This window comes from Dama dama, chromosome 14, assembly GCF_033118175.1.
Source record: "Dama dama isolate Ldn47 chromosome 14, ASM3311817v1, whole genome shotgun sequence".
Taxonomy (NCBI): Eukaryota; Metazoa; Chordata; class Mammalia; order Artiodactyla; family Cervidae; genus Dama; species Dama dama.
Genome location: NC_083694.1, coordinates 46,420,981 through 46,441,311, shown reverse-complemented (window position 1 = coordinate 46,441,311; position 20,331 = coordinate 46,420,981). Strand labels below are relative to the sequence as shown.

General features: G+C 55.9%; 1 protein-coding gene across 3 annotated transcripts in view; it reads left to right on the top strand.

Moving 5' to 3' along the window:
• Nucleotides 1-1,128: 1,128 nt before the first annotated feature.
• Nucleotides 1,129-20,331, top strand: part of TP73 (tumor protein p73) — a 75,127-nt gene continuing 55,924 nt past the window's right edge. Inside the window, exon 1 of one of the 3 annotated variants that reach the window (XM_061160543.1) lies at nt 1,129-1,494. The gene's annotated coding sequence lies outside the window, so the exon portion shown is untranslated. Of the gene's footprint in view, nt 1,917-2,222; nt 2,361-20,331 lie in introns of those variants that run through there. The other 2 variants (XM_061160541.1, XM_061160542.1) reach the window with 2 other exon arrangements.

Here is a 20,331-nt window from a genome sequence, read left to right as displayed (position 1 = left end):
AGGGTTGCCACATAAAATGCAGAAAGTGCACTACAGCTGAATTTAGATAAACAACGAATCATTTTCCAGGATAAATATGTTCCCCAACAGTACGTGACACATATGCTTAAAACCTATCCGCTTGTCTGAATTTAAAACGTGACGTCCTATGTATCAGTGTATTTGTATTCATGTATTTGCATACACACACAAATATGAAATATGGTGCATAGGACGTATATTATATTCTATACATAGAGTATGAATAAATATTCGTTTTTCTTCATTTGTCTTTTGGCTAAGTCCGGCAACATGCTTCCAGCGAGGCCCTCACTTGGCGATTAGGAGCTTCTCTGATCTAAAAGAGAACGAATTTGGCGCTTGCACCGCGCAGAGAGCTCCTGGATCTCGCGCGCCCGCTTGTCCATCACACGCGTGCACCTGCCCTCGGACCCGCGAGGAGGAAAACAACACCCGGGCCGGGACCAGAGCCCTCACGGCACTAACTGTAGCGAGCTTCTGCGTTGGCGCTGGCTCTGCTGGCCTCGCTCGCTGCCCCGCGCGCGCCTGTCCTCTTGCCCACTAGGGACTCCTGGTCCTCTTCGCCCTCGCGACCCCGCCAGGCCCTGCGGGCGCCTCTAGATCGCGCGGACCGGGACACCAGCCCCCGCTCTTGCGTCCTGAGAACGGAGACCCGGCCCGGGTCCTACTCGCACCCGCACGAATCCGGCCTGGGCCTGTGCCCTGGGGAAGCCCCCTCCAGCTTCTCAGAACAAACCAGTAGGGGATGCGTGCAGGCGTCCTGCTCGGCGTTGCCAGCCGTTTTTTGCCCCGGCCAGATCAAACCCTGTGTGTGATTCGTCTTTGGCTACCCCAACCCCCATACCCCGCACCTTGCAAGCAGTAGGTGATCAGTAAAGGTGTATGGCAGTCAGCCGGATGGGCCAGGTGAGGTGCGGACCCGTGCACCAGCCCTGGCTGCGCGCAGTTCCAGGGCAACTCTGCCGCGAGGGTTCCCGTGGCCTTGAGGCAGGTAATGTTGAGCACCGGAAGGCAGCACACAGCAGGTACCCGCTGCCTTGAATAGTTCAAAACTCACCAGCCTGTCGGTTTCTTCAGCCAGGGCCCTAGGACTAGGTGGAAGCCCTAAAGATCCCGTCTGTCCTGCGGGGGCGACCGGTCTATGAAGCCACAGGTGTGGGAGCCCTAGGAAAGTCTTGGCCTGAAGCGAGTCTCTTTGGGTAGAAATCAACTACCAGTGCACTACCCACGTGTCGCCGTGGACACCCGCGCATACCTGCGCAGCGCGGAACGAAACCCAGCCCCTGGCGCCCGAGGCGGTGGCCGTGGGAGGGCGCAAGGTGCCGGCTTCGAAACGGGAGTGTTTGTGTTCGGAATTACTCCCCGGGTGCTGCGGCCACATCTTCCGCTGGGCCGAAAGAGTCCCGTCCAGAGGGTATTCCCGCAGATCCACGATGCGGACAGGGGCGGGAGCGGGGCTGTGACCTCGGCTGGGTGAGCGATGTAGGTGGAGAGCCCTCCAGGACGGAGGAGCCCGGCTAGTACCACCCGGAAGCGAGCGACTTCACTTAATCCCGGGTCCTGAGGTTGCGACTTTCATCTCCCCATCCCCCGCCCCCGCCCCCGCCGCTGTCCACAGCCGGTGCGCTCACTCCGCAGACATGGGTGGCTGCGCTCCTAAGATGCCCAGCCCTTCCCCTGCCCGGTGGATCCTCTGCTCCCGGCGCGGAGGGGTCCCGCGCCCGTGGGGGCGGAGGACAGGGACCCGGAAGATGCGGCGTCTCGGGAACAGGAAGGCGTCGGGCCGCGGGGTCCGCACCTCTGCTCCCCACGCGCTCGCGGCTAAGCCGGCCGAGAGCCACTGTCCCGTTTCGGCAGCATCAGGGCCCCAGCGCCCGGACCGCGTCCAACCCGAGGTAGGCGGCCCCACTGGGGCCGGGAGGGGCGACGCGCGCCAAAAGGCGGCGGGAAGGAGGCGGGGCGGAGCGCGCCCCGGGACCCCGACTCGCACGCGGCCAGCTGGGGGGGCGGAGCGCCGGATGGCAACCTTGGCCCCAGCCTGGCCCTGTCGCCCCGTGCTCCTCCTGCCAACGGCTGAGCGGCCCGCGCTGCCTTCCCGCCGGCCGGCTGCGGAAGGCGCTAACGCTGGCGGCCACCCCTCCCCGCGGCGCCTCCCCTCCCCGCGCCCATATAACCCGCCTCGGCGGCCGGAGCCCGCCCTGCGTCCGAGCCCGCGCCTGCCAGGCCGCACCCGCCTCTCGTCCCGCGCCCTCCCTGCGCCCACGAAGGGGTTACGCGGCGAAGCCCAGGCTAGCGCCAGACGGCTCGGGCATCGATTCCCGGGGCTCCGACGGCACCAGGTAGGCAGCACGGACCTGGCGCAAGGGGCCTGGGCGTGTTTGGGCTCCGCCTACGGGGCATGAGTCCATAGCGGTGGGCGCATGAGCTCGCGGCTCCGAAGCTGGGAGTCAGTGAGAAAAGACCTTGTGCACGAACTCAAGAGAGGCTGACCTGGGGTCTCCCTCGAGTACCACCAGCTACTGACACGGGGCGCGGTGGGGCGACAGGGAGCCAGAGTCCAGCCCAGGAGTAGATGTGGGGTCCTGCCCCCAGCGTGGCGGCCTTTGGGGCACGGATCAGCCTGGCTGGGATTCCCAGAGGGCCTGCCTCGGGTTAACCCCTCTCCACCCCAGCTTCAAGGGAAGGTGGGGAGTGCGACCCCCAAAGAGGCTGGCTGGGGGAGGGGGGGGCAGGTGCCGGTAGCTGACAATACCCTCCCCGCCGGGCCCCACACCCTCTGCACTCTGGAGGGCTGTTAGCAATCTGGAGGTGTTAGCCACCCTACCCCTTAAGGCCGAGTGAGACCCAGGTCTTCCCTGGACCAGGAGAACTGGGCATAGCCCCTAAGCTATGGTTTACCAAGGGGCCAGGTTCCAGAATGGCATCTCTGGGTGGCCCTGAGTTGGCTGGGGTACCCACCTGTTTTCCGAATCTGTTCCAAACCCGGAAAAGAGGGGTCAGAATCAGGCTCTGGGCCGGCCTGGCCAGAGATCACACCTGTTTCCAGGATCCCTTCTCTCCTAGTCCTCCTTGCTTTGCAGTCACCGTCCTTTTAGGCCTTAGACTGCGGTGAGGGGCTGGGTGGCTATTATCACCTTCTTGTAGTTGTTCAGTCACTCAGACTCTGAGACCCCATGGGTTGCAGCTTATATTTTCCTTTGGTCCCTAAGCAGTTTTGCACAAGTATGCATGCGTCTGCATAAATAAATGGGTGATGGGTAGACCACTCTCAACCAGCAAGGGGTTGGGGAAACAGTACACCGTTCACTTCTGACCAGAGGTCATTTGGTTCAAGTATACTGTGGCCTGTTTATTGAATGCTGTACATTTGGGAGCCTTAGCACAATTGTTTTCTTCTGTTTGTTTTGTTTGCTGTCATTGTTACTGTTTGTTTCACATTAATAATTAGCTTTTGGGCAAAAATGCACTGTTTACCGGAAGTCTAGCACTCATCTTTTGACTTACTCAATGAGTTAAAAAAGAATTGTATCGAAAACAAAAAGTCAAAGTATTTAACATTTTGCCACATATGAATGTATGGATCACGCATGTGATTTTTAAAAATAAGGTTAAAAGTTAGACTGGTACCAGAAGCTGCCAGGGTGTCAGTGGGGTGCCACCAGGAGAATGGCCACAGAAAGCTTAGCCCCATTTCAAAGTCCTACTGAGGTTCTGGGGAACAGGGTGTTGTTTAGTCTCTAGGTTGTGTCCGACTCTTTGTGACCCCATGCACTGCAGCACTCCAGGTTTCCCTGTCCTTTACTATCTGCCAGAATTTGCTGTGGAAACAGGAGAACAGGGTAGCTGTCTACAAATTCAACCTCCAAGGACAGCCCCACAGAAGGGCCAGGCTGGTGCAAAGGTTAATCATGTAGGTGTGGAGGTTAGAACATTAGGGTTCAAATCCCCTCTCCGCCACTTACTTGTCATGGACCTCCAGTGAGTTCCCTAACCACTTGGAGCCTCAGTTTACCCATCTATAAAGAAAGGCAATAATGGCCTCTGTCCCAGAGGGCTGGAGGAATAGTAACCAAGATGCCATATCTAAGTGCTTAGAATGACGCCTGCTACCCACAGTGGGCCCCAAAGTGCTGGCTGTTGATGCTGCTTCAGAGGCCCTTGGTAGGGTAGGGGGCACAGTTCTCTGGTAGCCAGCAGGTCTTCCCTTGGGAGTGGGGAACGGAATGGCTGTCAGTGGGGCAGGAATCTGCCTGTGGTTTGGATGGAGGCTGCCAGTCGCTGTCGGGGGTACTGGAGCAAGGATGCCTCCCTGAGTAGTTATTTGTAGAGAACTTGGGAACCGGACCTGGGGGAGGTCCTGCCTGTGGCCAAGGATGGCATTCACCCGGAGATTCTGACACTTTAAAGGGAAATCATCGGTGGGTAAAAGGAAGCTGCATGTTCATCCAGCTGGGAGATTGCTTCTGGACAACAGATTGAAGGGGAGTTTGTCCTCTAGAGGCTTGTATAAAAGACATCGAGGATACACACAATGAACTTCGGGTTTGCAAAAGAAAAAAAAAAAAAAACAAAACCGGAAACTTTCTTCAACTGTGCGTTTCTTCTGCCCAGCCCCCATAAAAGGGAAGGGCATGCCTTTATTTTCCAATTTGGGCATTTCTGTGGGAGTGCTGAGTCAATGTTTAAAACTACTCATTTTCTGATGATTTAGCTTTATACAGCAAAAAGGAAAAAAGAAATTGAGAGGAGTGTTTGAGCAAGTCCTAGTTCCCTTGGCCCCTGACCATGCTTCTGTCTGGATGATGAAAGCTTTACTATTATGAGAACTGTACCCTCAGAACACTGTGAGACAGTTTACCCCTGTGTTTCTGTGCCCTACCCAGTCGTCTGGAACTGCTGCTGCAGCTGCTAAGTCGCTTCAGTTGTATCCGACTCTGTGCGACCCCATAGACGGCAGCCCACCAGGCTCCTACGTCCCTGGGATTCTCCAGGCAAGAACACTGGAGTGGGCTGCCATTTCCTTCTCCAATGCATGAAAGTCAAAAGTGAAAGTGATGTCGCTCAGTCGTGTCCCACTCTTCGCCACCCCATGGACTGTAGCCCACCAGGCTCCTCTGTCCATGGGATTTTCCAGGCATGAGTACTGGAGTGGGTTGCCATTGCCTTCTCCGTGTCGGGAACTAGCAGCATCCATTTGTGTGTAGCCAAAATAAAGAAGCCACCTGATGCAAAGAACTGACTCATTTGAAAAGACCCTGATGCTGGGCAAGATTGAAGGCGGGAGGAGAAGGGTATGACAGAGGATGAGATGGATGGATGGCATCACCGACTTAATGGGCACGAGTTTCAGTAAACTCTGAGAGTTGGTGATGGACAGGGAGGCCTGTCGTGCTGCAGTCCATGGGGTCGCAAAGAGTCGGACACGACTCTAAGCGACTGAACTGAACTGAAACTATACAATGTCTTTTTTTTTTTTTTTTTAAGTTTGCCTTCTTAAGTAGGTTACATAGGACTCCTGGAAAACCCTTTCTGAGTGTGTTATGCAGAGGAAAATTGAGTTTTTCTATACAAGAAAAGCTTCCTCTACTCATCAGGTTTCGAGTTAAAGACACTTTCACTGCAGCCGGCTCTGAGAGTCTGCACGAGTGGGCGGGCATTGACTTTTCATCCGCGTCCCTGATTCGTGTCTGCTCTCAGGCTGGTGTTCCTTTGCAAACCAGACTTTTGCTCCGCAAAAGTATTTTCTTTTCCTAGAGATCCTCCCTCATATCAGAAACCCAAAGAGAGCAAAAATTCTTAAAGGAATCACTGATATTTTCATTGTGTGTGGCAGCTGCTGTGGAAATCTCAAAATTTCGTTTGTTCGGAGAGAAAAAAAATTTCGTTTGTTCTTGTTACTGAGATGAAATAGTCGTCAGACCTGCTACCTGAAGCCCCATAATCACCATATCTCAAATTGGCTTTTATCTTATTTTGGTCAAGCCATGCAGCTAGTGGAATTTTGATTTCCCCAACCAGGGATTGAATCCGTGCCCTTGTCAGTGAACGTGCATGTTCTTAACCACTGGACAGCCGGGGAATGCCCCTAATTTTGCTTTTAAATATCATCCTAACTGTGTTAGTGTCTGGAGCGCTAGCAGACGAACAAGAACGAGGAGGCTAAAAACAAACAAACAAAAAGGACTTATTCTTTCCTGGGCTGGAGTTCAAAAGTCCAAAATGCAGGTGTGAGCAGAGCTGGCTTCCTCTGGAGGCTCTGAGGGAGAGTCCGTCCGTGTCTTACCCCTCGCCGCGAATCTTCCTGGACTTCTACATGCATCACCCCGATCCCTGCCTCTAGGTTCACATGGCCTCTCCTCTGGGTCTCCCCTTTTCTGTCTCTCATAAGGACTCTTGTCATTGAATTTAGAACCACAGCAATCTGGGAGATCCCATCCTGAGTTATTTTATCTTACGCATCTACAAAGGGGAAGGGGGTGCCACTCAACCCACTAGAATAATCGTAATTCAATGTAGCTAGTTTCGTTTGTAATTTTTTGTTTGCCCATACTGCACGCACAACTTCTGGAACCCCCAGGGCCCAGGGGTCCAACCTGGGCCACGGCAGTGGAAGCACTGAGTTCTAGCCACCGGGCCACCAGTGAACTCCCTGAAATATGTTTCTAAGAAGTGTTCCTCAGCCTTTGGGCCGCCCAGTGGCCAGGACGTAAAAGGTGAAGAAACTTCTCATCCACACCCCTCTGTGCTGAAAGAGGAATCAGACACCCCTCCCCCCGGGATGTTCCAGGGCAGCCAAAGGTGCAGGGAGCCACTCCGCCAGCCTATGGGGGGGTTCTTCCCACCACCATCCCGCCCACCCCACCCGAGGCCGCGTGGGCCATCACAGCCCCCAGAGGTGGGAGAGAGAACAGACACACAGCGCACCTTTGGGCCACCGGTGCCAAAGAGCTGCTTAGAGGTGGGCGGGTATCAACCTGGGGGAGTCAGGGCAGGAGAGGAGGTGCCGCCAAGGAAACTGGACCAGGAGAGAGGCCAGGCAGCAGGGAGGGCTCTGCGGGGCTTGGAGAGAGGACATGGGGGCCTCCACGAGGGCAGGTCTAGGGCCACGGAGGGGACATTTTGGGCAGCTCTAGAGGGTCAGTGGCAGCGACACTCTGGACCTTGGATTTAGAATCCGGTCCCACTAAGAGTGAGCCCCAGAGGGCCCTGGAAGCCAGAGGGGAGGGGGCACCAGAGTGAGGACCACGCTCCAGCCCCGCCCAGTGCTTCTGTTCTTCCATCCGTGTTTTGGGGCAAGGGTGAGTTATAACCATGACGGTAGACATTCATAGTGCCTCCCCCCATGTACGTGCCTCTGGGCGTTTACCACACTTGGAGGTGGGCACCGAAGCCAGAAACCTCAGACCAAGTGATTAAATCAGATGCAGGTGTTGTCCGGCCACCCATGCCTGGCATACCGCGGGCAGAGGGTACAACGGGCAGGGCCCTGGGCTGGGAGTCCAGACAGTAGTCCAGAGCAGGCCTGGTTCCTCCATGACCTTGGACTAGTCCCCAGGCTCTTCATCCATCGGTGGAGGACACCCACCTGCCTCCTCGTTGTTGGAGCCGGAGCCAGGGTTCCTCTGAGTGGCCCACAGGAACGCACCAGAGGGCAGACTCAAGGTGCCCAGGGAAGACTGGGCCAGCCGCCTCCCTGCCCCACCAGACAAGTCTGCCTCCCACCAGCCAGGGTTCGGGGGCCTGGGCATCAGGGCTGGGCTGGGTGCCCAGGGGTCCCTCCTTTGTGGTCCTGCTCAGGGTGGCTGCATGTAGAAGGGACCAGTCCCTGGTGTGTCCCCACCCGGTGCCAGCCGGCAAAGCATTCCCTGAGGCCCTGGGTGCCTGTGAGGAGGGGCGGGGGCTCTAATTGCTCGCCTGCCGCTCCGAGGTGCCAGGCCCAGGAGGCGGGCATCTGGGGAAGACTCTGGCTAATTGTGCAGGCAGCTTCTCCTGGGGCCTGGATGGACTGGGTCCTTCAGAGCAGGCAGCAAAGATGCCTCTCCCTTCCCCCCTGACTTCCTGAGTTCTTTTCGCTTTCAGGGCTGAGATGTGAGACAGACCCAAGGGCCTCTCTTGGCAGCCTCGGGCCTCCGAGCTTGCTTGCATGGTGCCCACCTGCCAGACAGAGGCCACTTCTGTGTTCATCCAGCATACCGCCGGGCTCTGGGGGATGGGCCAGGGTGGGGACCAGGAGAGCAGCCCGGGGCCCAGTGTGGGTTCTGCCGTCCTGCACAGTGATGGAGGGCGGCTTTTGGGAGGGGGGCGGCTTGAGGAGGCTCTGCGGAGCCGTTGGGGCTACAGGAGGAGAGGCTCTGCTTCCCTGTGCTTTAGTGTGTGTGCGCGCACACGCGCAAGTGCACACGCTGAGTTTCTCAGTCGTATCCCACAATTTTTGACCCTGTGGACTGTAGCCCACCAGGCTTCTCTGTCCAGGGAATTCTCCACGCAAGAATACTGGAGTGGGTTGCCATTTCTGTCTTCAGGGGATCTCCCCGACCCAGGGATCAAACCCTTGTCTCTGCCAGGCAGGACACAAATAAACAGATCAAATCACCCTCTCAACACTGGGTGGTCCTGCATTTAGGGTCCTCAATCATTTGCATTATGTGCAATGCAAATTTAGCACAATTCCCCAAAAGACAGTGGGAGGGCAGGACGTCATTAGTATGCAGATCGAAAGGGGATCCCCTCGGTGCTTTCTGTGACCTGCAAAACCCAGTGATTAGAGGCCCCTCTGCTTTTACTCACTTCTGTTTCCCCATCCCTGCCCGCCCCCCCCACCCCACTAAACCAACAAAACCCCGGTAATTAGGAGACGCTCTTTTTTTTTTTATTCTCGCGGAACCAGACAAGCTGCAACTTGCTCCCGGCTTCTTAACTTTTGATCAGGGGTGCTCCTTGCCTAATTACTTGGCAGTAATGAGCGAGGAGGACGCAGGTTGTCAAAGTCCCCCCAGCTTTTAGAAGGAAGCTGCAAATTAAAAATGAGGTATTGGTAAACAGGATGCTAATTGGATTAATGTGAAAGTAATGAATTCTGATAAAAAAAAAAAAGTAGTCCAAATAGACAGTTGGAAGATTGAGGTCACTGTGATACCAAGAACACTGCCTGGTCATCATCTGGTCCGTGTGATGTTTGAAAGAATTAGGATACTATGAAGCGTCTGCTCTTGCAGTGGAGTGTGCAGATGAAGGAAAGGAGAAGAAAGAGCCCTGTGTGAGCAGAGCATGGGGGAGCCGCGAGCCATCCCAGGCTGTCTTTTCAGAGTCTGGGGGAGTCTCTGGCCAGACAGGGTCATTTAAAGTGGCCAACAGAACCTCAAGTTGCTGACTTTCTCTTTTCTTTCCTCTGCTGTCACTAAGCCTTGGTCCGTTCTGTTTCTCTCCTCCTGATAAATCTACTAGATGTGTCAGCTGCTGTGGTCTGGGACGGGAGCTGGGTCTGGAACGAATGGTGTTGGGAGAGACCGGCTTGGCCCTGCCTGAACCTTTTTGAACCTTTTGAAATTTGTGCTACTCAATAGTGTTTCACTGACCAAAAAAAAAAAAAAAAAAATCCATGGAGGTAAAAAGTGGTAAAGAACCTGCCTGCCAGGGTAGGTTAGAGGTAACAGATGCAGGTTCGATCTCTGCTGGGTCGAGAAGATCCCCTGGAGGAGGAAATGGCAACTCACTCCAGTATTCTTGCCTAGAGAATCCCATGGACAGAGGAGCCGGGCGGGCTGCAGTCCTTGGGGTCACAAAGAGTCAGACATGATTGAGTGACTAACGCAAGGAGAAAACGTGAGGATGTGGCCAGTTCAGCCCTTGTGGTCCCAGGGAGGGACCCTTTCCCGACCCCTTATCTGGGCACCTCTGGGTATAGCTGGGCCTTGGGGCTAATCAAGAGTCATTGTGACTGCCCTAACTTTATGGTCCAAACTAATCCTGAGCCCTGATATTTCAGAATTCAGATTACTTTTTTTCATTTTGCCTTCCCTGATAACTCAGTTGGTAAAGAATCCACCAGCAATGCAAGAGACCTGGGTTCAATCTCTGGTTGGGAAGATCCCCTGGAGAAGCAAAAGGCTACCCACTGCAGTATTCTGGCCTGGAGAATTCCATGGACTATATAGTCCACGGGGACGAAAAGAGTTGGACGCGACTGAGCAACTTTCACTTTCACTTTTTCGTTTTAGAAAAGTAGCATAGTGCTGAATCATCTGTTTTATGATACCACCAAGAGGTCTGATAGGAGCACCCATGTTTCTGCAATGACACACATGGATGTTTACCCTAAACATCAATAGACCATGGAGAGTCTCGTGTCTGTCTGCCCAGCAGCGTCAGCCCCAGATGTAAGGAAAGGCTTTCAGTTTTCTGAGTTTTTGGATCTCAAAGTTCAGAAAAGGGATGTGCAGGGGCTTAAATCAGTATTCCACAGGGTGTCTAACTCTTTATCTATCCATCCACCCATCACTTGTCACTCATTCCTGAGCACCCACAGTTTACTAGGCTCCGTTCTGAGGGCTAAGAGCCCACAGCCTTGCCTCCCAGTGATATCAATCTAAAACCAAGATGACCACTCCTCAGAGACCAGGCTCCAGGAGGGGAAGCAGGGTGCTAACTGTGCAAATATGCAGGGGCTTGCCGGAGCCCAAGCTTCCCCCTGCTGAGGGTCCTGGGTGCAAGCGGTGACCCAGAGCTTCCTTTGTTTAAAGACATGGGTAGGGAGAGGTCTTGACCACCAGGGTCAGGATGGGCTGTGCCCAGAACTGAGACAGCAAGCCCTCTGGGCAGCTTTGGGGCACCTGCTCCTCCAAGCTGTCTCACCGGCATTTGGAAATGAACACGGTGCTGGGGTGGGGTGGGGGGAGGAGCTGGGAGAAGGTTTCAGGACACACAGCAGGTGAGTCAGGAGTTTGGTTCAACTCCTGGAGTCTCCTGAATCTGATGGTGGTGGTTCAGTCCCGAAGAATAAGCACATCCCAGGAAACATGGCACATGCTTTGCCCAGGATGCGTCTGAAACGGGTGGTTTAGTCAGAGGTTCATCTCCTGTTGGTTTTTAGGCCCAGCTCTGCTGTGTGACGTTCCTTAGTCTCGCTGTGCCTCTGTATCCTCACCTGCAGAATGGAGACAGTAGTTGTTCTCCAGGGCTGACATGATGACTAAATGATCCTGTTTGTAAAGTGCCTTTTCCGGTGCCCGGTGCCCAGGGAATCACATGTTGGGTGTGGCACTGAGGGTTCAGGGGGATCTGGCTGCTGTCTGTCGACTTTCTGACACACTTTTGGGAACACACCCAGAACGAGCAGGGGCTCCTGGGAAACGCTGAGAACTGGAGGAAGGATCCTCTAACAGTGGGAGGTGGGATGGTGGGGGGTGGCTTTGAACACACCTCTGCTGCCCACTCCGCAACCACACAGTCGCTGTCCCAGCAGGAAGCAGGGGTTTCTCTTTCTTTCTCTCTTTCTCTGTTTCTTTCTCTCTCTCTCTCTGCACTAGGTCTTAGTTTCAGCATGTGGGGTCTCGTTCGCTGACCAGAGATTGAACCCAGGACCCATACATTGGAAAAGACTCTGATGCTGGGAAAGATTGAAGGCAGGAGAAGATGGGGATGACAGAGGACGAGATGGTTGGACAGCTTCACCGACTCAGTGGATATGAGTTTGAGCAAACTCATAGGAGTTGCTGAAGGTGAAGGGAGATGGTGAAGGACAGGGAAGCCTGGCGTGTTGCAGTCTGCTGAGTGACTGAACAACAACAACGCCTGTCCTGGGAGCTCAGAATCTTTGCCACTGGACCCCCAGGGAAGTTCAGAGGTTTCTGTCTAAACACGCAGGGCTGTTTTAGCTGACCCCCCAGACAGGGCCCCCAAGATGTGTCTTGGAATAAAGGGCATTTACAGAAGGCAGGAGAATGTCCCCCCAAAGCATCCATGTCCTGGTCCCTAGAACCTGTGACTTATTTCACAGGAAAAGGGACACGATTAAATCAAGGACTAGAGGTGGGCAGTATATACCCCTGGGGTATCTGGGGTATCAGTGTCATCACAAAGGTCCCTCTAAGGGGGAGGTGGGCGGGTCAAAGCAAGATGGAGGCAGAGGGTGGAGGGAGGCATTTCAGGGTGGAAGAGGAGAGGGACCAGGAGCCAAGGGATGTAGGCAGCTTCTAGAAGCTGAAGAAAGAAACAGAAGAAACACCTGGAGCCTCCAGAAGAAACACCTTGATTTCAGGCTCACAAAGACTTCCTGATGTCCAGGACTGTGAGGGAATAACAGAGTGCCTGTGGTCATCAGTTCTGGCTGCAAGGGCCCCGCTCTCCTCTCCCCTCTCCATGGAGATAACCAAAGGCCTTGCCCGACTTCACACCTGGGCCTACTAGGCTGACCTGGGCTCTGGTCTCAGCAAGGAGGGCTTTTCTGATCGTGTCTCTGGAGGGCAGAAGGGGCCCAGAATGCTCGTTGTGTGCCCCACCCAGAGCTGCTGGTTGCTGTCCCTTTGTGTCAGCTGCTCTTTAGCCAGAGGTCCAGCTGTGACCCCTACTCAAGAGTCAGCCACCCATCCTTTGTCTCTGACTTCCTTGTTCCTGCTGAGGAAGAGCAGGGTTTGTCACCGGAGAGCCTGGGGCTGTGGATCCACCGTCCCAGTCCTGAGGGTGGGACCCTAGCCTCATGGAGCTCAGGACTCTCCTGTCTCCATAGGGGAGGAGAGGAGGAAGTCAGGAGGTCACCCCACAGGAGCCCAGGGTGGTGAGATCATCCCTCTCTCTTAAGAATGGGCAGCAGGGGTCCTTCCCAGAACTGCATGGCTTCCCTGAGGACATGCCTACTGCAGCTGTCAGCCAGCTGAGAGTGGCCTGGCAGAGCCCAGGATCAGGGCAGGGGGAGCCCTCAGCATCCCTGTGGCTTCTCTGCCTCTTTTACCAGGACTAGGAAACACCTGCCTCCCACATCCACTCACTGTTGTTTTGTGGTATGTGTGCATGTGTCTGTGTGAACATGTGTGTCTGTGTGCATGCGTGCCCATGTGTACACATGTGTCTGTGCGTGCATGTGTGTCGGTGATTGTGTCTCTGTGTGCATGTGTGCACAAGTGTGTGTGTCCATGCGTGCATGTGTATCTGTATGTGTGCATCTGTGTGCATGTGTCTGTGTGTGATGTCCCCAAAGGGCGAGGACTTTGGCTCCCAGGACGGTGTTGTCTTCAGTCACCTTTCTGTCCAGCTGGGGGCTGCTATTCTGTAAAGCATCTCTCACCCCAGGGATTCCTCCTCAGACTTAAGGGCCGTGCTAATGTCTGTCCCTGGGGTCCTGGCAAATGGGGAGATCTCTGCAATGATGTTTCCCAAGCTTGTGTTGTGTGAAACTGTATCAGTCTCCTAGGCTGCTGTAACAAATTGCTACAAATTCACCTGCTTAAAACAACATGCATCTGTTTTCCTATAAGTTCTGGAGGCTAGATGGCTGAGGTCAGTCTTACTGGCCTAAAGTCCAGGCACTGGCAAGGCTGATTTCTTCTGGCAGCTCCAGGGGAGAACCTGTTTCTTGCCTTTTCGGGCTTCTAGAGGCACCTGTGCTCCTTGGGGCGCAGCCCCATCCTCCCCTGCAAAGCCACATCCTGGCACCTTCCCTCCACCCCTACCTCCCACTTCCCTGTGAGGACCCTTGTTGTTACACTGGTCCACCCAGATAACCTAGGGCTGCCATCTCCAGGTCCTTAATCCCATTTGCAGTGTCCCTCTGGCCATGTCCACCAGGAGCTGGGCTGGGCTTTCTGTGCTGCTGCCCGCGGTGGGGGAGGGAAGGGACAGTATGTGGACAGAGATTAATGTCCCAAATTGTGTCCTCCTCAAAGTCCTTTTGACCAGCAGTTAAAAATTGGACCTGGAAGTTCAGAATGTGGTACTGTGGCCACATATTACATTGAATTATCTGAATTTATTCTGTGTGTGTGTGTACGCGCACGTGTGTGCCTGCACAGGCACATGTGTGTTGGTAGGACAGAAAGAGCTGAATATCAGCAGTTTTGAAATAGGTGTTGAAATAGGTGGATCCTTATCTGTTAGAAGCACCTACTGATGTATTAAGGGCTTCCCTAGTAGCTCAGATGATAAAGAGTCTGCCTGCAATGCAGGAGACCGAGACTCAATCCCTGGGTCAGGAAGATCCCCTGGAGAAGGAAATGGCAACCCACTCCAGTATTCATGCCTGGAAAATCCCATGGAAGTGTTGTAGGAAGTGGGGTGGGCCCCCTACAGGGCCCCAAGAGCGGGCTCTTGTCTAACACTCAGAAAAGAATTGTCCGAGGAGACACGTGCTGACAAAGCAAGAGATTTTACTGGGAAATGGCGCCCGGGTGGAGAGCGGGAGGTGAGGGAACCAGGAGAACTGATCTGCCGTGTGGCTCGAAGTCTCGGGTTTTATGGTGATGGGATTAGTTTCCGGGTGGCTTTGGCCAGTCATTCTAATTCAGAGTCTTTCCTGGTGGCACACACGTCGCTGAGCCAAGATGGATGCTAGTGAGAGAGATTCTGGGAAGTGGACGGATACACGGTGTCTCCTTTTGACCTTTCCTGAATTCTTCCTGTTGGTGGTGGCTTATTAGTTCCGTATTCCTTACCAGGATTTCCTGTCATAAAACAACTCATGCGAATGGTTACTAGAGAGCCTGGCCAGGGCGGGCAGTTTCAGTCAGTGTGCTTCCCCTAACAGAAGGAGGAGCCTGGCGGGCTGCAGTCCATGGGGTCGCAAAGAGTAGGGCATGACTGAGTGACTGACAGGTCAGACAATAGAATTTGTAGAATAGGCTTTGGCTGAGGGCGGGCCGATGTTGAGACCGGGGGACAGATCCATGGGTTCACTGTGCCGTTCTCTCTACTTCTGAGTGTGTTTGGAAATTTCGACCAAGAGGAGTAGAAGAAAAACCCACAAACACAAGCGGAGTCAGCAGCTCCGATCCTGCTCCCCCGCCCCCAACTCTGCTTCCCGCCGGGTGGGGCTGTTGCCGGGTCCCAGAGCAGGGGGCACATGCTGGCCACGGGCCCCAGGGCTCCAGGCCACGCTCCGCCCCATCTGCCCCGAGGCTCCAGGCGGCCACACTGCTTCCTCGGCTCCAATGTCATCGCCTAGGCGACCGGGACGCTGCCGCCACCGCCAGCCTGCCCAGCCACGAGCCGTGGGCCTCCTGGCTGCCTCCCCTCTGCACAGACCCTCCAGGGCCTAGGCTCTGCCAAGGTAGGCTTGGCTCGGGCTGGCTCTCCTTGTTCAGGTGCAGGTTGGGGCTCTTTGGGGCCACCCCAGGGTGCAGAAGCCCCTCCTCACTAGCTCCCCACCTGGTGCTTGGGAACTGGGTACCCTGGGGGCGGGGGTGGCAGATGGGCCAGTGCGAGGAGGCCACGCCTGTGGTTCCCCTGATGGGGCTCAGCCACTGTTGTGTGGCACTGCTGTCTGCCCCCAGGGGGGTGGTGGGGCAATTTGCATAGCACGGGCAGTTGGGGGAGGGACAGAAGTCACTCTAGTGCCGCCGCTTCCAGCCCTTGGGTCCACCAGGAGCTCTCTCCATGTTCTGCCGCAGAGGCCTGGAGTGGCTGCCCAGTCCCGGCCCCAGCCGCATGGCCGGGCGTGTCCCGCTGGGGGCCACCATTCCTCAGCCCCATGGGACCAGCCCAGAGCCGGCTTTCCCCGGTCTCCCTAACCCACCCCGGCTGCCTCCCAGGCATCACCGAGACCCAGGCAGCAGGACTCAGCTCCCTGTGCTGCCTGCCGGGCACTGTGGTCCCACCTGCACTCCAGGGATGCCTCTGAGGTTGCACTCTTGAGTGGAGGGGCTGGGGTGGGGGATTCACCACGATGAAAGCGGAGCATGTGTGTGTGCAGGTGTGTATACATGTGTGCATGTGCATTGCTGGCAGTGACTCAGTGGTAAAGAATCTGCCTGCAATGCAGGAAACGCAGGTTCAATCTCTGGGTTGGAAAGATTCCTTGGAGGGGGAAATGGCAATCCACTCCGGTATTCTTGCCTGGACAGTTCTACAAATAGAGGAGCCTGGCGGGCTACAGTCCATGGGGTCGCAAAGAGTCGGACACAACTGAGCTACTAAACACACCGAACACAGACATGTGTGTTGATGGTGCTGATGGGGTGTGTAGGCCCCAGTGGTTGGCTCCCCACCCCACATGCCGCCATCAGGAAGCACACTCTGAAGGCTGAGCAGAACGAGGAGTAAGGGCTTAACTGTAAGACGGCCAATAGCAGATTCACAAATGGTTCAGTGGTCAGACAGGAGCACTGCATGTGCGCCCCAAGGTGCCCCAGGAATCCTGCTAGACGCCCCTGTGTAGATCAGCCCTGCATGGTGGGTGTGATGTCCCCATTCTACAGATGAAAAGGCAGAGGCCCCAAACACACACACAACTGGTAGGCGGTTGAAGGTGCCCGAGTGCAGCTGGTTGAGGGGCTGAACTCAGAAGTGCATTAGCCCAATGTGGATCATTATAGAAGGGGGTCCCAGGACAGGATACATGTCCTCTCACCCCTTCTGCACCCTCCTGCATTCCCGTGGTCCATATTCCCCACCTCGCTGGACCAGCCAATCCCTGACTCTCTGACCACCAGCCTCGAGGTTCACCAAACCCACGATGTGCCCCCAGGTGACCTTCCCCAGCAGAACCCCCCTTCATCCCTCTGAGAGCCAAAGCCCCTCCTTGTTCCCTGAGTCCCTATAGGTGCAGGTCGATGACCCTTCCTGCAACCAAGGCCTCTGGGCCCCCTGTCCCCTCTCCAGCCCGCCTGGCAGCTCCTGCCTCCCCTGACCTGATGGGCCATTAGGACCTGTCCTTGGCAGACTGGTGCCCCTCCTCCAGCCTCAGTCAGCTGGCGAGACCAAAAATGACAACTCATGTGGACCTTCAGCTCCCCTTGGGCTGACCCCAGGCCTGTCCACGCCCCTTCAGCGTGCCCTTCACACTGTGGGAGGAAGGCTGGTTCTCTTGTCTGCCCCTCAAGAGAGGAGTCCCCTGGAGGGTGGGGCTGCCTGGCGGGAAGGGATTGGGTGGATCCTAACCAGAGTTGGGCTCAAACCCAGCTTCTGAGTGAGTGGCCCTGGGCACACGGTCTGCTCTTTGTGCTTCTGTAGGAACATCTGGAAGGTGGGGTGCAGCAGTGCCTTCCTCACAGTGCAGTGCCAAGGGAGCAGTGCCTTGATCTCATGAAGACTGAGATCAAGAAATGCAGAGGCTTCCAGGCTGGGGCTGGCACTGAGTGAGGGCACGTTGTTATCAGATAGAGATGCTGGGCATCATTATCAGATAGAGACCCCCGGGGCCAGGGAGGCAGGTGGGACAGAAGGGCTGATGATGGGTGTTCCTGGAGTGAGTGAGGCCTGGAGGGACCAGTATCGTGGCACCTTGGATGAGGTCATGTCAGATGTCAGCTAACTTCAGAGACGGAAAGGAGCAAAATTCATGAGTCAATTGGAGCTCTCGAACTAGGCCTCGATGGCTGGGGGCGGGTGAGTGGAGAGCTGAATGGGAATGGGTAGAGGTAGAAATTAGTAGGGATGGTAGAAATTAGTACATCCTGAGCCCATAGCGAGGAGCCCAGGGTGAGAGTCAAGGAGTCTGTGCAGGGTGGGAACACAGTCGAGGGGCTTCCCTTCAAGGAGTGTGGAGGTGTCCAGAGGAGGGTGGTCAGGTGGTTTGGGAATGACCATGTGGGGCAGGATTGAAGAGCATGAATGCTCGCCCGGGGAAGAGAAGATTCTGGAGGACAGAACCTGGCACGCTGGCGTGTAGAGGTGGGACCCCAGGAGGGGTGGCTTGGAGGAGAAAGACAGAAACGGCAGGAGTGCCTGGCAGACTGGAAGGTGTGAGTGTTGCCAAAAGTGGGGTCTGGCTGCTCGTCGCTCAGAAGTCTAAAGGAGGCAAGCCTGGTGCAAAGGAAAGTTTGCTTTCTTTCGTAGGCTGGCAGCAGAGTTGAGGGTGTGGTGGGCAGATTCCCGTCCAGAGGCTGACTCCCTCCCACTGAGTATCAGGGGGCAAGAGCTATTATAGGTGGAGGGAGGGGGCTACATGGCAAAACAGCACAGTCAGCTGTGACAGTCATCTTGAAATTGATCACACGGTGGTCTCATCAGTGTCGTTTTGATTAAGTACAGTTAGTCTTCAGTTCCAGGGTCAGTTTGTTTCCATTTCTTGAGGCCAGTTCTGATTTTTGTTTTGGCATACATCTTAGTTTCCCCCTAGGGATCCAGCCCTCGCCCCCTGCAATAAAAGTGCAGAGTCCTAACCACTGGACCGCTGGGGAATTCCCTGAGGCCAGTTCTCAGAAAAGTGGCAGCTTATGTCACAGCTACAGTCTGGTCTTCGTGTTGTTGACTTCTTCCACCTGGTGGGGGTACAGGGGTGAGGTGCATGAGCCTACATCCGGCCACTGGGGGGCCATCAGATGAGGCAGGAGCAGGGAGCCTGGCTAAAAGGCTGCTGCACTTTTCGGGCAGTGGTGAGGGGATCTGAGCTGGGGTGGCCCCATCGGGGGGAGCCCTGGATTCCAGATCCATGTGAAGGCATGGCTGGAGGTGGGCAGTGAGATGGAGGGCCCAGAATGCGCCCAGCTGCCGTCCACTCCCAGTCACCTCGGCTCTCATGTGGGCCACGCCATGATTGAGAGCTCAGACACCTGCCCTGCTTGAAGCATCTCATCTGTCCTCTCCAGCCTTGTGAGGCTCCCAGCCCTTCAGCTGCCCCGCCTCCTGGGTCCCCTACCTGCCCTCTCTGCTGTCTGAACCTTCCTCACCAATACCCTCACTTCTGCTCCCACTCTCCCCGCCAGGCCCCCCGACAGGTGGCTGGATGCTGCCATGGAAGCCCCCCTGACAGTGGTGCGGTTTGGCTTGGGGCACCATTCCAGCCGCCCTTGACCCGCCCCTTCTTAGACACAGGATCCCTCACCAGTGTGATGTCATTCCTTCTGCTCCCTGCACTGTGCCTTCTTAGAGAAAACTTCTCCCCATCAGCGCCTGTGCCTCTGACACCCCCACCCCCCACCTACAAACTTGCCTGCCTCCGTTCTCCAGGCGGGACAGGAACCAAGACACCCCCATTTGGTCCTCTGCCCCTGGGGTCTGGCCTTTGAAGCCCGAGCAGGAACCCATTGCTTGCCTCTAGCGGATGGGTTGTCGGTTACCCTGGGATGGCACATCAGCTTTCTGCTGCCCTGGGGTGCTACGGCCCACCCATTGCTCTGCAAGTGCCTTATTTTTAGATAGACCAGAGAAGGGAGGGCCCTGCAAGCGAACCAGGGACAGGGCAGTGGCCAGACCTGGCCTCTGCCTGGAGCCAGGGCAGGTTTTTTCCTCCCTCTCTGCTGCTACCCTGACCCTCAGGACCTGCTGCTCCATTGCAGCTCACTCCGGGATCTCCAGCTCCTCGTCCGTGCCTGTATCAGAACCCTGCTGAGTGCTCAGGCTCTTCCTATGCAGCACAGGCAGCAGGCTCGGAATGGGCAAGACAGTTCTCCAGGGTCACACAGCTGCCGAGCAGAGCGGCGGAGCGGGGCTAAGTGGACAGAGGGGCCTGGGCGCCGGGAGTGTGGTAGGCACTGTCGAGCTACAGAGCTGAAAGCCAGGGGACAGGGACCATGTGCCTGGTCTGACCTGCACATGCTGGAATGGGAGGAAAACCATGAGCAGGTCATGCTCCCCCCCAGGTGTGGGGGGAGGCCCGGATGTGGGTAGGGCCTCATCATGGGGGTGAAGAAAGAGGGGTGGGCGAGGGACTTCCCAGCAGCATGTGGGTGGGGCTGTGTGGGTGGGAATGCAGGCTGGGGAAGGAGTTGGGCCTCCTTGCTCTCCTCCTAGAAAGGCCAGGCTGAGGGCAAGGTCAAGAGCCAGCTGGCTGGGTTGGAGCTGTGACCAGCTGTGTGCCCTTGGGTGAGTGACCTAACCTCTCTGTGCACGTTTCCACGTCAGTGCACGGGCCTGCTGGGACATGGTGGGGCTCAGCCATGCTCTGGCATTTCTTTGTTTGTTTGGCTGCAAGAGTTTGTCCACCAGGAAGCTGGTCATGGCAGCCTCTCCAGTGGAGTTGGGGTAGGAGGCAGGTGCCCCTGGGTCCCTGACACTTAGCTTGGCCGAGCACCTCTCTGAGCAGAGGTCTGGGTGACCCCAGAGTCGGGCAGCCCTGGAGGATCTGGTCAGCCATTTCCTTCCAGAAGTGTGTGAGGCTCACGTGGTCAGAGGGCTGCCGCCCAGCTCCCGGCCTCACGTGGGTACTAAGCCAACCGTTAGATT